The 18,006-nt window shown below is 47.8% G+C and overlaps 1 protein-coding gene across 5 annotated transcripts in view; it reads left to right on the forward strand.

The window, feature by feature from the left end:
* The first annotated feature begins 10,368 nt into the window (after positions 1-10,368).
* Positions 10,369-18,006, forward strand: part of PHLDB3 (pleckstrin homology like domain family B member 3) — a 61,776-nt gene continuing 54,138 nt past the window's right edge. For 3 of the 5 annotated variants that reach the window (XM_029576398.1, XM_029576401.1, XM_029576402.1), the window contains exon 1: positions 10,369-10,562. The gene's annotated coding sequence lies outside the window, so the exon portion shown is untranslated. Of the gene's footprint in view, positions 10,563-11,046; positions 11,176-11,228; positions 11,372-18,006 lie in introns of those variants that run through there. The other 2 variants (XM_029576400.1, XM_029576399.1) reach the window with 2 other exon arrangements.

The following is an 18,006-nucleotide window of genomic DNA, read 5'->3' on the forward strand; positions in this document are numbered from 1 at the left end:
AAGGAACTACACGACAATCTTTTGGCCAATCCAGCCTGAAGAAAGTTCAAAATCTCTGGAACAGTCGCTCGGATAGGAACAATGGCTCTGTCGAGACACCAAGTTTAAAGACCTTCCAGACCCTGACATAGGACAGGGAAGTAGAGTCCTTATGAGAACACAACAGGGTAGTGACCACGGCATCCGAGTATCCCTGAGATTTCAGCCGCTTCCTCTCAAAAGCCATGACGCTAGACAGAAGCATTCGACTTGGTCGAAACAGACGGGTCCCTGATGAAGCAGATTTGGTCAATCCGGGAAACACAACGGAGGCACTACCGCCAGATTCACCAGATCCGCAAACCAGGGGCGCCGTGGCCACTCGGGAGCGATGAGCACCACCTCCGATGGATGTAACTCTATTCGGCGAAGAACTCTGCCGATGAGAGGCCAAGGTGGAAAATGTAAAGCAGAACATCTGTCGGCCAGGGCAGTACCAGCGCGTCCACGCCCTCTGCTCCTGTGTCCCTGCAATGAGCAAAGAACCGCGCCACCTTGGCATTCTTGAATGTCGCCATGAGATCCATCTGAGGAGTGCCCCCCTTGAGCACAAATGACCTGAAAGGCATCGTCCTCCAACTCCCATTCTCCTGGGTCGAGAATATGTCGACCGAGGAAGTCTGCCTGAATATTCTCCACTCCAGCGATGTGAGAAGCCGCTATGCAGGCCAAGTGTTGTTCCGCCCATTGGATCAAGAGATGGGCTTCCAGCGCTACCGGCCAACTTCTGGTTCCTCCTTGATGGTTGATATAAGCTACCGTGGTCGCATAGTCGGATAAGACTCTGACCGCCTTGCCCTGAAGAAGCGTCAGGAACTCCTGCAGCATTAACCGGACTGCTCTGGTCTCCAGACAACTGATGGACCAACGTGCTTCCTCCGGAGGCCACAGCCCCTGTACCGACTTTCTCAAACACACCGCTCCCCAACTGGACAAGCTGGCATCCATCGTGATCACCGTTCAAATCGGAACTACCAAGGGAACTCCCCATGTCAAGTTGACCAGGGACAACCACCAATCCAGGCTGGACCGCGCCTGCTCTGTCAGAGGTAGCTCGAGATGGAACTGTTCTGATACTGGATTCCATCGGGACAGCAATGCTGATTGTAAAGGTCGCATATGAGCGAAAGCCCACGGAACCAATTCCAGTGTCGAAGCCATGGAGCCCAGGACCTGAAGGTAATCCCAGACCTTCGGTATAGGCCGGGATAACAAGGCTCGAACTTGGTCTTGAAGTTTGAGCACACACTCCACCAGGAGAGACACCGTCCCTTGACGTGTATTGAACAAAGCTCCCAAAGATTCCAGAGACTGAGAGGGAACCAAATGGCTTTTGGCCTCGTTGACTACCCAGCCCAGCAATCTCAATAACTGAAGTATCCGTCGAACCACCTCCTGACATAGAACTTCCGACTTCGCACAAACAAGCCACTCGTCCATATAAGGATGGACAAATAATCCTTCCCTGCGCAACTGTGCTGCCACCACCACCATAATCTTGGTGAACATCCTGGGAGCAGTGGCTAGACCGAAAGGCAGTGCCTGAACTGAAAATGCTGTCCCAGCATGGAAAACCATAGGAACATTTGATGGTCCATCCGAATCCCAATGTGTAAATATGCTTCCGTGAGATCCAGTGATGACAGGAACTCCCCCGGCTGGCCGGACGCAATTACGGAATGTAAGGTCTCCATTTGGAACCGAGGGATCCGTAGGCATCTGTTGACCCTCTTTAAATCGAGAATGGGTCGGAAGGTTCCCTCTTTCTTGGGCACAACGAAGTAAATGGAATACAGGCCTCTTCGCAGCTCCATGGATGGCACTGGAACAACGGCACTGAGGTCGAGAAGACGCTGTAATGTCTCCTTGACCGCCCGGCATTGTGTTGCAGCCCGCAGGGTGACACCAGGAATCGTTGGTGGGGTTGGCATGCAAAATCTAATGCATAACTGTGTCTTATCATCTCGAGGACCCACTGATCTGATGTGATCTTGATCCATTCCCCGTAAAAGAAGGACAGTCGACCTCCCACTACTGGAACCGAGGAATGGACCGGCTGCACATCATTGCGAGGGCTTACCCCCCGGAACGTTCTGGTTGGAGCCAGGTCTACCGAAACGGCGCCCACGAAAGGACTAAGGGTACGTCTGCTGCCTGCTGGCATTGTGGCGAAAGGAAGAGGCGGACCCATGGGTGGTCCGAGGTCTCCTACCTCCACGAAACCGCGACCTTGAAGCAAAGGAACCTCTCGACTTCGGTCTATCCTCTGGCAAATGATGTACCTTATTTTCGCCTAAAGATTGAATCAGATCCTCCAGCTCCTTGCCAAAAAGCAGCTTGCCCTTAAATGGTAAGGATCCCAGTTGAGATTTTGAAGACACATCCACTGCCCAGTTTTGGAGCCATAACAAGCGCCGCGCTGACACAGCTGAAACCATAGCTCTAGCCAATGTGCAGAGCAGATCATGGAAGGCATCCGCACTGTAGGCGATCACCGCTTCCAGTCTTCCCGCCTGGCGAGCTTCCTCCTGTGATAAGAGAGTCATTGGCTAGGAGCTGTTGGACCCAGCGAAGACCTGCATGTAAGGAAAAATTACTACACATGGCCGCATGAATACCCAGGGCAGAGACCTCGAAGATCTTTTTAAGCTGGACCTCTAGCTTCCGATCTTGCAAGTCCTTAAGGGCCGTTCCCCCTGTGACTGGAATAGTTGTTGTCTTAGTGACTGCGGCCACTGCAGCATCCACCTTGGGCACCCGCAACAGCTCCAAAGCCTCCTCCGGCAGGGGGTAGAGCTTATCCATTGCCTTTGCGACCTTAAGCCCCATATCCGGAGTGTCCCATTCCTTAAATAGCAATTCCGTTGCCGAAAAATGGAAAGGAAAAGCTGACGGTGGTCCCCAAAGTCTTAGAAGCACGGGGTCCGTAGCTCCCAATCTAGACTCCTCATGGGGGAGCTGAATCCCCTATTCCCCTAAAATAGCTGGAATGAGGGGACCCAGCTCATCCCTCCTAAAAAGACGGACGACCTTCGGATCGTCTCCATCCGTCCCGTGAGACCCTCTCAGACCCCCCCCTGCTGGGGGGTCAGTTTCTCCCTCAACCCCCCTCGGAGGCAGGGAGGGTATATCTGGGTCATCCTGATCATCCGTGTCTGAAGAAGTATCTGGATCTGGCTGAGGTACCCGGATGCTAGCTGGGCGTTGACCCCCCTGTAGGTCCGGCTCCGGAGCGGCCTTGGCTTGCTTCCTGGGTTCGGCCAGAGGATCCTGACTGTGATGCCGTTTTCTGCCCACCTTCCAGGCCTTAAAGGCCTTATGCATCAGTAGAACAAAGTCCGATGAAAATGAAGAGTCAGAAGACAAATCATCTCTGTCCCCTTCAGGGGCCTCTGCAGAGCTAGCCAAATTAGGCCTCGCAGGTCTGCCCCCCTCAGGGACCCTGCGCTGCAAGGATAAGTGCGGCGGGGTCTTTCCCCCTGAACGCTGGTTCGTGAGCTGCCGGGGCCACCGGCGCGAGCGGAGCCAAGATGGCGCCCGCTGCCTCAGACGTGGACCCCAGTGCATTTAAAATGGCGCCCGTTCCTGCACTTTGTGGGAAGGCCTCGGGAGCAGACTGTAGCTCCCTGAAAGCGCCGGTTATGGTCTGGACCCGCACCAAGACCCTTCCTGGGGTCACGGAGGCTCCCTCACCCCTGGAGAGGCAAGTAACACAGAGACTATCGTGCGAGAGCCACGAGCGCGCAGCTCCGCAGGCCCTACACGCGGCCCGACGCGGCAAGCCTGTCAGCAAGAAAATCTACTGACAGCCCCCCTAAGCGCGGCGAAACGGAGCGCAACCAGTCCCCAAGGCGACTGGAGGGAAGGGAGAGTTGAGCCCAACCAAGAAGAAAAAAATAAAAATATTTTGTATTTCCCCTTTATCTTTTTTATTAAATACCTGTCGAATCGCCTCCGGGTCCTGGATCCACTGGGGGGGAGTGAGCCGGGCTCCCCGGTATCACCCCCAGTTAAACTTACGCTGGAAAAAAATGGGTCTATCCCCCAGTACCTCAACGTAAAAATTAGTGAAAACAATAAAAAAGCAAAAAAAGAGTTTATTAGGCAGGGTAGAATGGAGTTTTTCTCAGCTCCTAAAAACTTTTGGCTGGCATCTAAGTTTTGAAACATTTGATAGCTCTTACCCTTGTGGTCTGTGTCTCTGTGTTTGTCTGATGTGCTTTGGTCTGCATCTCTGTATGTGATGTGGTCTGTTTGCTTCTGCCTGAGTGTGGTTGTGTCTATGCCTCCCTCTGGGGCAGATGCAATAAGACGCACGTTGAAAACAGGTAGCCACATCCTCTGGGCCCACTAGGGGAGAATGGTGCATCTGCAGCGTTCAATTGCATCGGGAGCCCACAATTGCAACGGGCCTCAATACGAGCGTGCATTTTTATCCTGCTTCTTCAGGCCAAGTTTTATTTTACTTAGGTTACTGGTGTCTTATATTTTCTTTGTACTATCTTGATAGAAGAATAATCGCCCCTTGACGAAGGATAGTACTCTGAAACATGGACCATGTCGGGCGTAGTATTGAGCGATGGTCTGGGCATAAGTAAACTCTGCTAATCTCACAATCTTGGAAGGAAATTTAGCGAAATATAAATAGCACCATTCTTATAACCTTGGAAGGAAATTAAGCTAAGTAGTTGATTTTGTACTAATTCTTACATCTATGAATCAATTTTTGAATTCTTGAATGAACATTTAAAATACCAGTGTGGGAAATTTTTATTTGGTGATGGATATATAAGCAAAATGAAAAAAAAAATCCAAACATAATATGACCTATGATTAAATACTGGCATAGTTTGGAATGTGTTCCCACTCAAAATAACATATGCCCTGTATGATGGTCATTATCTTTGCAATAAGTAAGATATAACTGTGGTGTGTAAGTTGTTACATTTATTGATTGAACGTTCATTGACCAACTGCCACCTCTTTGATTCAATTCATAGAGCCACGTAGTGTTTGATACATTCAGTATTTTTTTGACGTGCCTCTTGTGACCAATTCTAACATTGCAATAATGTGGTTTAATGTTTTTAGCTATACGGAACAGCATGTCACTCAGGCTTTCCTAGGAGCACTCTTATTAGATGACACTCCACCTTCCATTGAAGAAAAATCATGGAATTCTTTTCTAAACTCACAAAAGTGTCTATTTAGACCTCACTTGCATGTGGCCAATTTGTTACAATATATTAAGAGCAAAATGATCCCGCTGGGTCTACACATCAACTTAGAACCATCGATTTATGCTGAAGATGAATTATTTGTGAATAAATGGATTTCCATCTTAAATAAATGTTCACTCGATATTATGTTGTTGATTGTGGAAACCACAAAAAAATTGTCAGAAAATATCAAGACTTGTGAGGAAACTAGAAATTATTTACAATCCAAAGAAAGCCTGGATGAATATGAAAAATGCCTACATGAACTTGAAGAGAAATGGAGGCTTTGAGCCACTGGTTGGCAGTGCAGCTGCCGAGTGAATACCCTTCATATATGTGTATTTGTGGGTAGATAATTAGATATAAATATAAATGCATCTTGGAGGCCTCAACTAATTGCAGGAATGGAAAGGGGACCACAGCTCAAAACATTTGCTCACCCTTGTGCTAGTGTATACTTTCTTTGTAGGGTTCTGTTTTTCATTAGGAAGTGTATTGGTCTTCTAGGGCTTGATATAATATTTGCAATGCCATTCTTTCCTGTTTGAGTCCTGGAAGTTAGTGTTCTTTTGATATCACAGATTTTTCTTTTGGGGTAAATTGTATTCTTGGCAGGCTGTGATTAGCTTTTATTGGATCATGTAAGATGTATCCAAAAATACTGTACATGAGCAATTGAGACCTGTCTTTAAATGTGAATGTCTCTGATCTGACATCTGATGAAGGACCTTCAAAGCTTTTGTACAATATTTTTAGGTACATGTATTTTTAGGCAACCTGGTTTGTTCTGTTTTCTAAATAGGAGGTAAATTGGTATTTTAGAGCCTGATGTAATATTGGCAGTGTCGCCTTTACATAGCTAAGGCTGTAACTGTTTGAGTGCTGGCATTTAGTGCTGTTTTGGCATGGGAGGTTTACTATATTGTAATTGTTTATTCATGGTTTTCTAGGGCCAAACCCATGCCCAATACATGTTACAATAGGCCCCATGCCATATGGGTTCCAAGTGTAGAGTAGGAGAGAAAGTTGAGGAAGCGAGACTGCTGGAGACCTCAGAGAGGGTCTGGCAGATGTGAGAAGGGAGTGAGACAGAATTCCCTGCTATAAATGTCAGGGCAAGCCACTTTTACAGTCATAATAAAATTTAAAGCACTTCAGGCCCTGGTAGTCTGTGGTAGTTGGGAAAAGGGAAGTGAAGGTTTTGTCTGTTGAATGGTTTTTAAATTATATTGTTTTATGTATTATTTTGCGGGCAGTATATGAGAAAAGAATAGAAATATGGAAGGAGACAGCCCTACTCCCCCAGAAAGGTTGGCAGAAAGGATAAGAGCAGGACAACCCCATTAACTAATGGGGATTCAACTTTAACACCTGGGATTTCAGCTGCCGCCCCTGCCACCATAAGACAGACACGCCTGGGAAAGGGCTTAGAAAGGTGACAGCAGGGCCTGGAGGAGGGCTGTCCATCTCCTGGGCTGGGTGCTGTCAGAGCGTCCTGGGCGTTTCTGTGGCGTTATGTAACAAGCCAGCTCCTAGATTGTTATCACGAGGAGCAGCACTAATATTTACTGTCCCCGCCAGCCCTGGATGCCACCCCATCATTAACTGCCCCTGCTCTTCCTCTGCCCATCCTGTCTGTCTATTGCCCCTTCTTTTTCCCCTGACTGCCTTTCCTTTTCCTACTGTGTGTGTGGAGCAGACTTTCCCCCTGCATTCAGATAAACTGTCCTGTTTATATGTTAAAAAAAACCCAAAAACCCTTTTCCAGACAATTCCTCCTTCCCCCATCTGAAACAGGACTTAGAATAAATATTATCAAAGGCACTACAGAAAGCTAGTGTCAATAAAAGGAAGGAGTACCTCCCCATACATTACAACTCTGTCTAGTGTTGGACCTAACTGGTGCTGGCTGTGCAGGATGGGAGAGGGCCCAGTAGGTAGCACTGGAGATGCAAACTGTTTATTATAATGTGCTGTCTGCCTCCCTGCCATTTCCTCGGTTTAAGGCTGCTAAGTCTAGTGTCAGAGAGCAAGAAAGGGGCAATAAAGAGATTGTGAGGCAGAGGAAAAGCAAGAGCAATAGACAGCAACATGAGCCCTGCTGAAGACAGACAGAGAAAGAGCAGGGGCAATTAATGATGGGCTGGCATCCAGGGCTGGCTGGTTCAGTAAATATTAACGCTGCTCCTCTGATAACAATGTAGGAGCTGGCTTGTTATATAACGCCACAAATGCCCTGGAAAAACCTTTTGTAGCTGGAACAGAAATAAGCAATGTGGCACCTGAGATTTTCTGACATCCTCATCCTTCACTTAGCTTTTCCCCCATTGAAAATCCCCCATGAAATTCCATGTCAAATCTTCTTAAACACAAAGCTGCTATTTTGTAAACTCTGTTTGCTCTGAAACGTGCTTTTCTTTTCATGCTGCTATTCAGGATAGAGCTCAAGGAGCAGTCTCTTCCAGAAGGAGAGGAGGTGGGCATAGAATGAAACCAGCGGAGAGTGGGCAGACGAAAGAAAGGGAGAGGCATGGCATGGCATGGCAATGCAGAATGAGCCTCCGATGGCAAAAGATAGGGAAAGAGGGATGTGCATGTGCACTGACCAGGGGAGAGACCTCAGGGAGATGGTGCCTGATGATCTCAAAGATAGCCAGAGGCAAAGTATAACCAATAGAAAAAAGGAGGTGATAATGCCCCTGTACAGGTTGTTGGTGGCAGCTAGGATGTTATGTCCACTTCTGGACGCTGGAGGCGGTGCAGAGAGAGGCAACCAAAATGGGGCAGGATCTGCACCAAAAACCATATGAGATGAGTCTTGAGAACCTAAATATGTAAAGCCTTGGAGGAGAGGGGAGATGGGCAGATATAAGAAAGAGATTCAAATACTTGAAAAGGTATATATGCAAACATTTTTCAGAGGTCAGAGTATGAAGCTCGAGGACATAGATTGAGCAGTAACCTCAGAAAGTATTTCTTCATGAACAAAGCAGTGGATGTATGGAAGGGCCTCCTGGGGGAGGTGCTAGACACAGAAACAATGACAGAACTCAAGAAAACCCAGGATAAGCACAGAGGATCCTCAGATGCAAAGAGTGAAGGGAAAACCGCCATCAGCTGGGATCTGTGGCAATGGCCAGGAAGTAACTTGAACAGGCCGGATGGGTCTCCTAGTCCTCAGCCGATGTAAGAACTTGGAAGATTGCAGTTACTGCAAACAACTCACCCAACACTCCCTCAAGAGCAGAAGTAAGCTGATAAGAACAAAACAAAGGGAGGAAAATCAGAAGCACAATCCAGTGATAGGGCAGGTTGGCAGGGACCACGTACTGTCCAGCAAGAAGATATGGAGAAAACAAGGGTCAGATAACCAAAGCAGGAGCTAGGTCATAGGTCGTGGGGCTAGCCAGGCTGGTACCAGCAGATCACAACTCCCCAGAAACCAATCAGGTCAGCACTGGTGGGCTATTGGTGGCTGGGTGCTGTCCAGCAAGGCCATGGGGGGCCTAGTTTTGCAAGGGGGACAATTAACAAAAATAATTTTCAGTTCCCAGATTAGGCTCATACATTTTACACCCCTAAATTTTGGAGCTTTTTCAGCTGAAAATTCACCTAAATGTAGGCCTGATAACCAGCATTAAGCACCTAATCTTTTTCCCCCGCCCTAACTGCAGCCACCCACCTTTTTAGGCTCCTAACTAGGCACCTAAATTTAGGGATGCAGCCCTAGTCAATTTTCTAAATTGCCAGTTTAGGTGTCTAACTCCCAAAGTGAGTGGGAAATCTTATAAAGATGGCAAAGAACCAGTATACATCCTATAAGCGTGGAGAGTAATAACTGGGCTGACTGGATGGACCAATTGGTCTTTTATCTGACATTACCTACTCACGGGCCGATACAGTAAAAATCGCGGGAGCTCTCCTGTGCGTGTGATACAGTAAATTAATTTATTTAAATTAGGGTCCATGGCAAAAAGAGGCGCTAGGGACACTAGCGTGTATCACGCGGGAATACCTAATAGGGCCATCAACATGCATTTGCATGTTGCGGGCACTTTTAGGTTGGGGGGGGTTGGACGCGCGTTTTCGACGTGCTATTACCCCTTACTGAATAAGGGGTAAAGCTAGCGCATCGAAAACGCGCGTCCAATCGCGGGTTAACAGTGTGCTCCGGCGGACCGCATTGTACTGTATCTGCCTGTGTGTTAAGCAATTGAGAAATTATTTATACACACAAGCATGTGGATGCATATATTATTATTTTAGTATTTATATGGTGCTTGAAACTGTTACAGTAAGTTACATCCAATGAGTCCCTGCCACAGACAGCAAACAATTTAAGGGGGTATCTGAGGCAATGGGACAAAAAGTGTCTTGCCCAAGATAATGTGTGTCAGTGGTAGAAGCAGGGATTTGAACCTGCAAGCATGTGATTCTCATCCGGATGTGCAATGGAGATAGACGAATGGAGCTCACAGTCTGACCCAGGGAAAATAACATAATAGCAATAAAATAAGAAACTTGTTTTGTAATGGAGAGGAAGGAAATCGTCATTAACCCACCCCTGACACAGCCAGCCTGTGCCCCCTCCAGGCCTCCTGCTAACCTGTCATAGTCAGTTTGTACTCTCTACAGACCTCCTGCTAGCCTGTCACAGTCAGTCTGTGCTCCTTACAATACTATTTCTTATTGACTGATAAAGGACAATTCCTCCCACCTCACTTGCGCCCTTTGTTTTATTCTTGCAAGGCTGCAGGTTGGCATGTCTCTTACAGAGGGAGAGAGCTGTATGATGGTTGCTTCAGAAAGAGTTTCTCTTGCCAAGACAGCTATTCTGGGGTTGGAAAGGGAGGGGGGGGGGGGTGGGTGCAGTCTTCTGACATGTGGGGTGTCTGTTGTTAAAGAGAGGGGGGTTGCAAGGTGAGGTGTCTCTCTGGCTAAGCCACTGCTGTTTGATGGGCTGTCTCTAGCAGCATTAGGGCAGTCCTGCCCTTCTGGTTTCTAGGAGGGCTGCTAACCTGTTGGAACACATGCAGCTCCTGGCTCTGTCTCCACGCCTCTTTTTTTTTTTTTCTGTAACCTGAGAGAAAGCGAGCACTACCACGATGAGTAATCCACCTGCTGCTGCTGCCAGAGGCTGACTGACTGGCCAGCCTGCAACACTCAGGTGAAAGAAAGAAACGAAAAAAGCGGAGCCAGGGAGCCCCACGCTTAAAGCGGCAGAGCCAAGGCGGCCGCATCGGAATTTAGGCTGAGAGCACCGCAAATCCGGGACCTCGCAGAGGAGAACTCAGCCGGAGCCGCGTAAGTGAAAAATCCCGCGCAGACGACTCCTTAGGTCATCCTCGTGACATCGGGCCCACTTCTCGGGTCTCCAGCAAACTCCACGGCGCCCGTTAACTTCGGTTTACAGAAAAGCGCCCCTTGGGGCTGCTTTCATCTCTCTGCCTGACAGACCCCGGCAAGGGTAACAGGGTTTGGAAGGGCGCTTGCTTTAAACGCGGGTGGTGGTGGTGGTAAGAGAAAGCCAGGAGAGCTGTTACCCTGTTATAAGGCTGGGAAGTGTGGAAGGGGACCTGGTTCATCGCAGACTCTCACATCTTCGGGCATCCGTTAGCCTTGGTAAAGGTCTGTGCGCTATCCAAACCCTTGGCTGCGTTTTCCCTTTCACTTTAATATTGTCCATGTCCATAGCTGCAGTCTGACAGAATGCACCATTGGGGGGGGGGGGGGGGGGGGTCCGTCAGAAAACCAGGATTGCACTATTGCCTGTCACCACCTCTTCCAGGAACTGGAGTCACCTAGCAGCTGTCAGAGAAAGATGTGATCATCTGACCCCCGAGTCCTGGTTTTTCCTGGCGCCTGTTCCAAAGTTTATTTTCTTATCAAGCGGTGTAGTTGCCCTGATACTACCTGAGTAAGTAGACATAACCATTAACCTGATGCAGGAGGCAGGGCTTTTGAAAGCCAGTCACAGATGGTATCACCTACCTATCACTTGCCTCTTGAGGCTTAGATTTCTGTTTTCCTTAATGAGAAACCTTGGAAGAGCCAGGACAGACACATCTGTGTCTCGTGATCGTCAAAAGGCCCCTTCACAGCCAGGATTTTTGGTAAGGAAAACAAGACGCAGCTTGTCAGTGTGTGGTGGAAGTTATCCGGATTTCCCAACTCTCCTATCAAGGTCTCGAAGTGCAGGGGAGGAGAGGGCAGGGAGAACCGATTCTCTTTAAAGCACCAGAACCTCCCTAGATCGCTGACTGCATCAGCTGCCCTGTATCCCCACATTACTGCTTCAGCTTTGAGTCTTGCTCCTAGGTCTCCTTTCTTTTTTTTTCATCCTAATTAATGTTATTTCTTCTGCATTTGCTTTATTTTAAAACAGAAGATGTGCACCATTTACTGTGGTCACTCCTCCCTCTCTTTTTAAGACTCCCAACCTGTATCTGGTCTGTATTCCAGCTTTCCACATGATAAGCAGAGCAGCTACCAAAAACTTTCTAAAACACTGTAGTATCTCTTCCGAATGAAAAGAGGGCTAGTAATGAATTTGGTTGACCATTTGGAGACATGCAAGATGCAGCCTTACAGAAAAGAGAAGTTCAAGTTAAGGCCTATAATAGCATTATTGCTAGAAATCTGAACCTGAGGCAGCCTGCCTGCTGGAGGCAGGGGGTAGAGAGACAGCCATCCTGAAGAGATGACCAGCCTTTGATGGTAAAAAGAAGGCCAAATACCTTATTGAATATACAAGATTTAATTCTGTTTTTTATCTGTCTATCCCTATTATCACTTTTATGTCTGCCATCTGAGAGTGGCCTTGACATGGCCTGATCCTGTAGTGCAGTGACAGTACTGTGCTCTGACTGTGCATTCCTTAAACAGAGTTGAAAAACATGATGAGGGCAAACAAACCCCCTTTTCTTCATTATTTTGTTTTATTCTAGTGCTGCTGCTTTAATGGCAATTTTACACCTGCTGTACCTCAAAATATGTTCCCTTGGAGAGGCTGATCCAGTGCTGGGTTTGCCCCAGTCATGCCTGGCAATGTTGTTCCTACACTTTTTTTTTTATGGAAAGCAGAACTAGAATTCAGGGCAAACAATATGGCAAAAATCAGGACTGGACCATCTTCTTTGTGTTGACCTGGGTGAGGTGGCAACTACTTACTGATCTCCTTTACACCTAAATTTCAACAAAGCTCCAGCTGTTTTTTTTTTGTTGAACATAATTTTTTATTGCAAATAACAGGTGAAAAACATCTTCCAGAGTTCAACCATATTCTCTACAACAGTGGTTCTCAACAGGTGTGTCGCGACACACCAGTGTGTCGCCAAGCACCGGCAGGTGTGTCACGGCTCCTGGTGTTCCACTGCCCCGCTTGTGCTTCCCTTCTCCCCAGGCGCGGGGCTGAAGAATGGAGAGACGCTGCGCGCCACCGCTGGAGGCCAGGCCGGCAGGGCTGAAGAAAGAAGAGACGCTGCGCGCCGCTGCTGGCGGCTGAAGAGCGGAGAGACGTGTGCCCCAAAGCCAGCGGGGCTGAAAAATGAAGAGACCTGCGCGCCACCGGCAGCGGCTGAAGAGCGGAGAGACCTGCGCGTCGACAACAGTGGGGCCGAAGAATGAAGAGACCTGCGCGCCGCCGGCGGTGGCTGAAGAGCGGAGAGACCTGCGCGCCGATGCCAGCGGGGCCGAAGAATGAAGAGACCTGCGCGCTGCCGGTGGCTGAAGAGTGGAGAGACCTGCGCGCCGACGCCAGCGGGGCCGAAGAACGTAGAGACGCTGTGTGCCGCTGCCGACAGCTGAAGAGCTGAGAGACCCTGCGCACCACAGGAGGTGGCTGGAGAGACGTTGTGCACGCGGGAAGTCAAGCCAGAGGCAGCTGAGAAGTGGAGGCCAGGCTTATTGGGCCAAACAATGAGAAGAAGCTCCATGTGAGCTTGTGTGCCTGTGGTAGAATGGGTGCATGAGTGAGAGCTTGTGTGCCTGTGGTAGAATGGGTGCCTAGGTGCATGAGTGAGAGCTTGTGTGTGTGTGTGGTGGAATGGGTGCGTGAGTGAGAGCTTGTGTGCCTGTGGTAGAATGGGTGCCTGGGTGCATGAGTGAGAGCTTGTGTGTGTGTGGTGGAATGGGTGCGTGAGTGAGAGCTTGTGTGCCTGTGGTAGAATGGGTGCCTGGGTGCATGAGTGAGAGCTTGTGTGTGTGTGGTGGAATGGGTGCGTGAGTGAGAGCTTGTGTGCCTGTGGTAGAATGAGTGCGTGAGTGAGAGCTTGTGTGCCTGTGGTAGAATGAGTGCGTGAGTGAGAGCTGGTGTGTGTGTGTGGTAGAATGGGTGTCTGGGTGCGTGAGTGGGAGCTTTGTGTGTGTGTGCGTGTGTTAGAATGGGTGCCTGGGTGCATGAGTGAGAGCTTGTGTGTGTGTGGTACAATGGGTGCATGAGTGGCAGTGTGTGTGGTTGTAAGTGACAGAGTATGTGTGAGATTGTATGTAAGTGAGAGAGCATGTGTGTGATTGAGAGAGACTGGTCAGGGAGGTGACTGGTGTGTGTATGTGTGTGTGTGTGTGTGAGAGAGACAAAGACTGGTCAGGGAGGTGACTGGTGTGTGTGTGTGTGTGTGTGAGAGAGACAAAGACTGGTCAGGGAGGTGACTGGTGTGTGTGTGAGAGACAGAGACTGGTCAGGGAGGTGACTGGTGTGTGTGTGTGTGTGTGAGGAAGAGATACTAGTCTGTATGAGACAGAGGCTGGTTGTGGGCCTTAAGGAAGAGGACTGTGAGGACATAGCTTTAGCAGCCACTGCTGCTTCTGGTGAGTGCTATTGGTCTGCAAGGGAAAGGAGTAGGAGAGTTGCTGGAGAGGGTAAGTAAAGGCAGCTTTTTAAGTTTATTTTTCTTGATTGACTGCCATTTTAATTATTGGGTATTATGTGATGTGTCTGCTGTTTTGAAATATTTTGATATTTAGACAATTTTTATTAATTTTTATAAGTTTTTAATTGTTGGATGTTATTCTGTTCATCAGCTGTTTTGTAACATTTATTAGTATAGTTTTACAATTATTTCTAAGTGGGTATCTATAAAAGCTTGGCTTGCTCTGTTTTCCCATTAGGAGGTGTATTAGTGTTTAGGGCCTGGTTAAATATTTGTAGTGGTAAATTACTGTCTTTTCATAAGGAGGGGTATTGCGCCTGCCAGTATAAAGAGTTTGTTTTGCTTTTACTGAGATGTCATCAGATCCAGAATATCTTTTTTTGTATGGTGAGCTGTACGGATAATGCCCTAGTTCTGCTCTGCACCCATTTTTGGGGGTCGACGTGGTTCCTGAGGATGCAGAATGTATATTTACATTTTGTCCCGTGATGGTCACATGTTCAGTGTGTCACGCACTTGAGAACCATCTGTCAGGTGTGTCCCGGCCGAAAAAAGGTTGAGAACCACTGCTCTACAACAACAAGAATCTCATAGACAACAAAGATACAAGGTATCCCAATACAGTTATAGTATACCCAGTCGAACGATTGAAACAACCAGAAGTCTCATGGGCTGTATCTGAGGCATTTTCTATAGTTGAGAAAGTCCCTCCCCCCCCTTCTACCCCCCTTCCACCCTTTCCCTGGTACTCAAGTGTATTTCAGCCAATCAGGGGTCAGACGAAGCATATCACCACAGTAAGTATAACTGTAAAATACAATGAACAAACTTTCTTAACCATAGATCAGGCGGATCTATCCCCGCTTGCTGATAACATAGTAAAAGCATTTGGTTCTGACTGGAACTGGAAATGTCTGTCATCATCGCAAGTCTTGGAAAAGTCACAGGAGAAGCAGAAATCTTGAGCTGCCCTTTTTGGAAAAAAGAGGGAAGGACTTTGGCAGGACCCATCAAAGTGGCTGGCTGGACTAACTCTCTAAGGACGGTTGTCGCTTCGCTGGTGAGTTTGATCCAGTCCTGGGTTGGCCCCCATTGCCCGCTCAGTGGCGCTCTGATTTTCCCAGGGAATACAGTTCCATGCCTGCCATAGGCAAAAAGCAGGGCTAGATCCAACTTGTCTGAGTTGACCTGGGCGAGGTGGCAACCATAAAAAGGATGTCTGTAGCCCCGTCAGTTTGTATTTTAAACATTCACCAGGATTGCAGGGAGGTCATCTCTACCCAACTACATCTTGGTTCTCTAGTAACTAAATGTTTCTTCTTTGCAGACAGTTGTGCAGAAGCTCCATATCCTTAGGGACAGGAGAGCATTACAACATTTTAAAAGTTTATTTTACATTTTTCATTTATTCATTGTGCATTTAGCTCCTGCCTTTCCAAGGGGAGTTAAGGAATCCATAAATAAAAAGAGAGGAAAACCAGGCTTGGCTCAGCCTATCCACCCTGCTGCTCCTGAATCTGTGAGGAAGGGGTTAAGGGGAGCAGTGAATAGGGAGGATGACTATCTCACTTGTTTGGAGAGCAAACAACTTCTTCTGTAAACAGGGCAGGGATTTCTCAGTTCCTGGAGGGAGGCCTGCAGTCCAGGGCACTGTGGGAGTTGTAGTCCTCTGCTTCTGCAACATTCTGCTGTTTTTCAGGCTTTCTGGCATAGGCTGCTGGCGAAGGGATCTGTGAGTTCTTCTCTTGCACGCTCTCTGGATAACCCTTATATTGGTTCACAGCCTGCAGAGAATCCAGAGCTTTTCTAGCTGGCATAAGTCGGAGGTATTTCTCTCCAATTTCCAGGGACAATTTTTTTTCCCCCTTAATTGCAAAACTGAGCCAGGCGTGTTATGATGCAGGAGGCAGGAAACCACCCGTAAGGCGAGGAATTAAAGGGTGGAGGGTGCAAGCAGCTAGGTCACAGGAACGGGTTTTGCCACCTTATAGAAACCCTGCTGCAACTGTCTGGGCCTGCACTGTTGCCAAAGTAAACATAGTATTTGGACTGTGAAATCTTTGAGTTTCTAGTTCATTCCTGAGTTGAAGAAGGCTCTGAAGTTTGCACGTCCTCTAGTCATTTAGGGAAATCTTGTAAATCAGGATGCTTCCAGGGCTGGCGCTTCCGTAAGGCCAACTAGACGGTTTGCAAAATCCTGTCAGTGTGAGGTCCAGAGGGGGGGCTGTACCAGAGCCAGTGCTGCCAAAGAAGGGAGCGCTGGGTTGGCGCCACTACCGCTAGTTAAGTTGGGGAGGAGGGAGGAGGAGTGAATGATTGAAGTTTTGCCTAGGGTGCCAAATTTGCTTGTTCTGGCCCTGAGTGCTGCAGTGCTGATTGTCATCAAGCATATTCTCTTCATTTTGGAGGTGGGGTGAGGGCAGAGGAAAGTGGGGCTCACCAATCTTGAACTCAGGGGGAATGAGGGCAAATCCATAATCAAAGGAACATGGCCTTTTATTTTCAAGCAGAATCAACCAAAAGAAAGGAGGCCAGTGAGAAAGACCAACAGAGGGGAAATGTAGCATTAAAAAGAAAACAAAACCTGGAGCACTAGGACTGATTATTTAGAGAAATATAGTTGGTTCTCTGCCTTTAAAATGATAGGTTGGAATGCAGATAAAAAGAGGCAAAACATCTTTATTTGTTATTTATTGAATTGGAGTCAGAACTTTCAAAGGGAGGTGGTGAGAAAATGATGCGAGGAGAACGAGTGAGATGATGCCTGAGTGCTGGGCCTGGGCCAGCTGTCAGCCCCTGCCTGGGATTTCAGCTTAGAACATAAGAAATTGCCATGCTGGGTCAGACCAAGGGTCCATCAAGCCCAGCATCCTGTTTCCAACAGAGGCCAAAACCAGGCCACAAGAACCTGGCAATTACCCAAACACTAAGAAGATCCCATGCCACTGATGCAATTAATAGCAGTGGCTATTCCTTAAGTAAAATTGATTAATAGCTTGATGCCTCTATTCTACCAGATGTGGCTCAGCTGGGAGCCAGTGCGATCATCTCCTTCCAGAGGACCCAGGACCTGGATTTAACACACCCTGGGACTTGTCTGCGGTCCCACACACACAGCCAGGCTCTGGGTGATAAAGAGACTTGTCCCAAGGCACACAGGGGCCGAGTTGGGACTGGAACTCATTTCTCGGGATCTCTCCTGACTCATAACTCTGTGGTTTATCCACTAGCTTCTCTCCGTATTTTACTGTTCCCAGTGTTCTCCCTTATACTGGCAAGATTAATTCTATGTACAATAAATGGTTTTAAATAAATGATTAAGCAAGGCATTGTTTGCATGTGTGGAGGTGTCCCAAGCCCCCTTATGTTGAAAGAAGCTGGAAACTTCCCTTAAGCACATGTTTCAGTTATTAACTAAGGTTTGTCAGATGTGAATGGTAATGTCTGTTTTGTTTTGTTTTTTGCTGGGGAAAGAGGAGTAGTGGTGGTTTCTTAGTTACTGACACTCCAGCTGTTGCTTTCTCACCAGAGCCTGGGGTGCAAATATGAACCATCCTCTGTCTGAAAATATTCCTTTTAAATATTTACATCCCCTAGCAGTTAGTGTAATGGGGGTGGGGAAGAGGGAACCATATGGATAAAAGTCCCTGTATAAAACTGATCCATTCTGGTGTAGGTTTGCTCTGTGACTCCCAGCTCAGGTTAAATAGATCTTTGTTCACCTCGCACTCAGTTACTGCAGTGAGAAACTGAAAGAGGAAATTCAGGATGTGTTTAGTCCTTTGCTGTAACTGGAAGGAAGTTTGCTGTATGAGGCTCCAGGTAACAGAGAACTCGGGCGAGGGAATGCTGGGTTATAATCTTCCCAGCCTTTTGTT

Source organism: Rhinatrema bivittatum, chromosome 14, assembly GCF_901001135.1.
Source record: "Rhinatrema bivittatum chromosome 14, aRhiBiv1.1, whole genome shotgun sequence".
Classification (NCBI taxonomy): Eukaryota; Metazoa; Chordata; class Amphibia; order Gymnophiona; family Rhinatrematidae; genus Rhinatrema; species Rhinatrema bivittatum.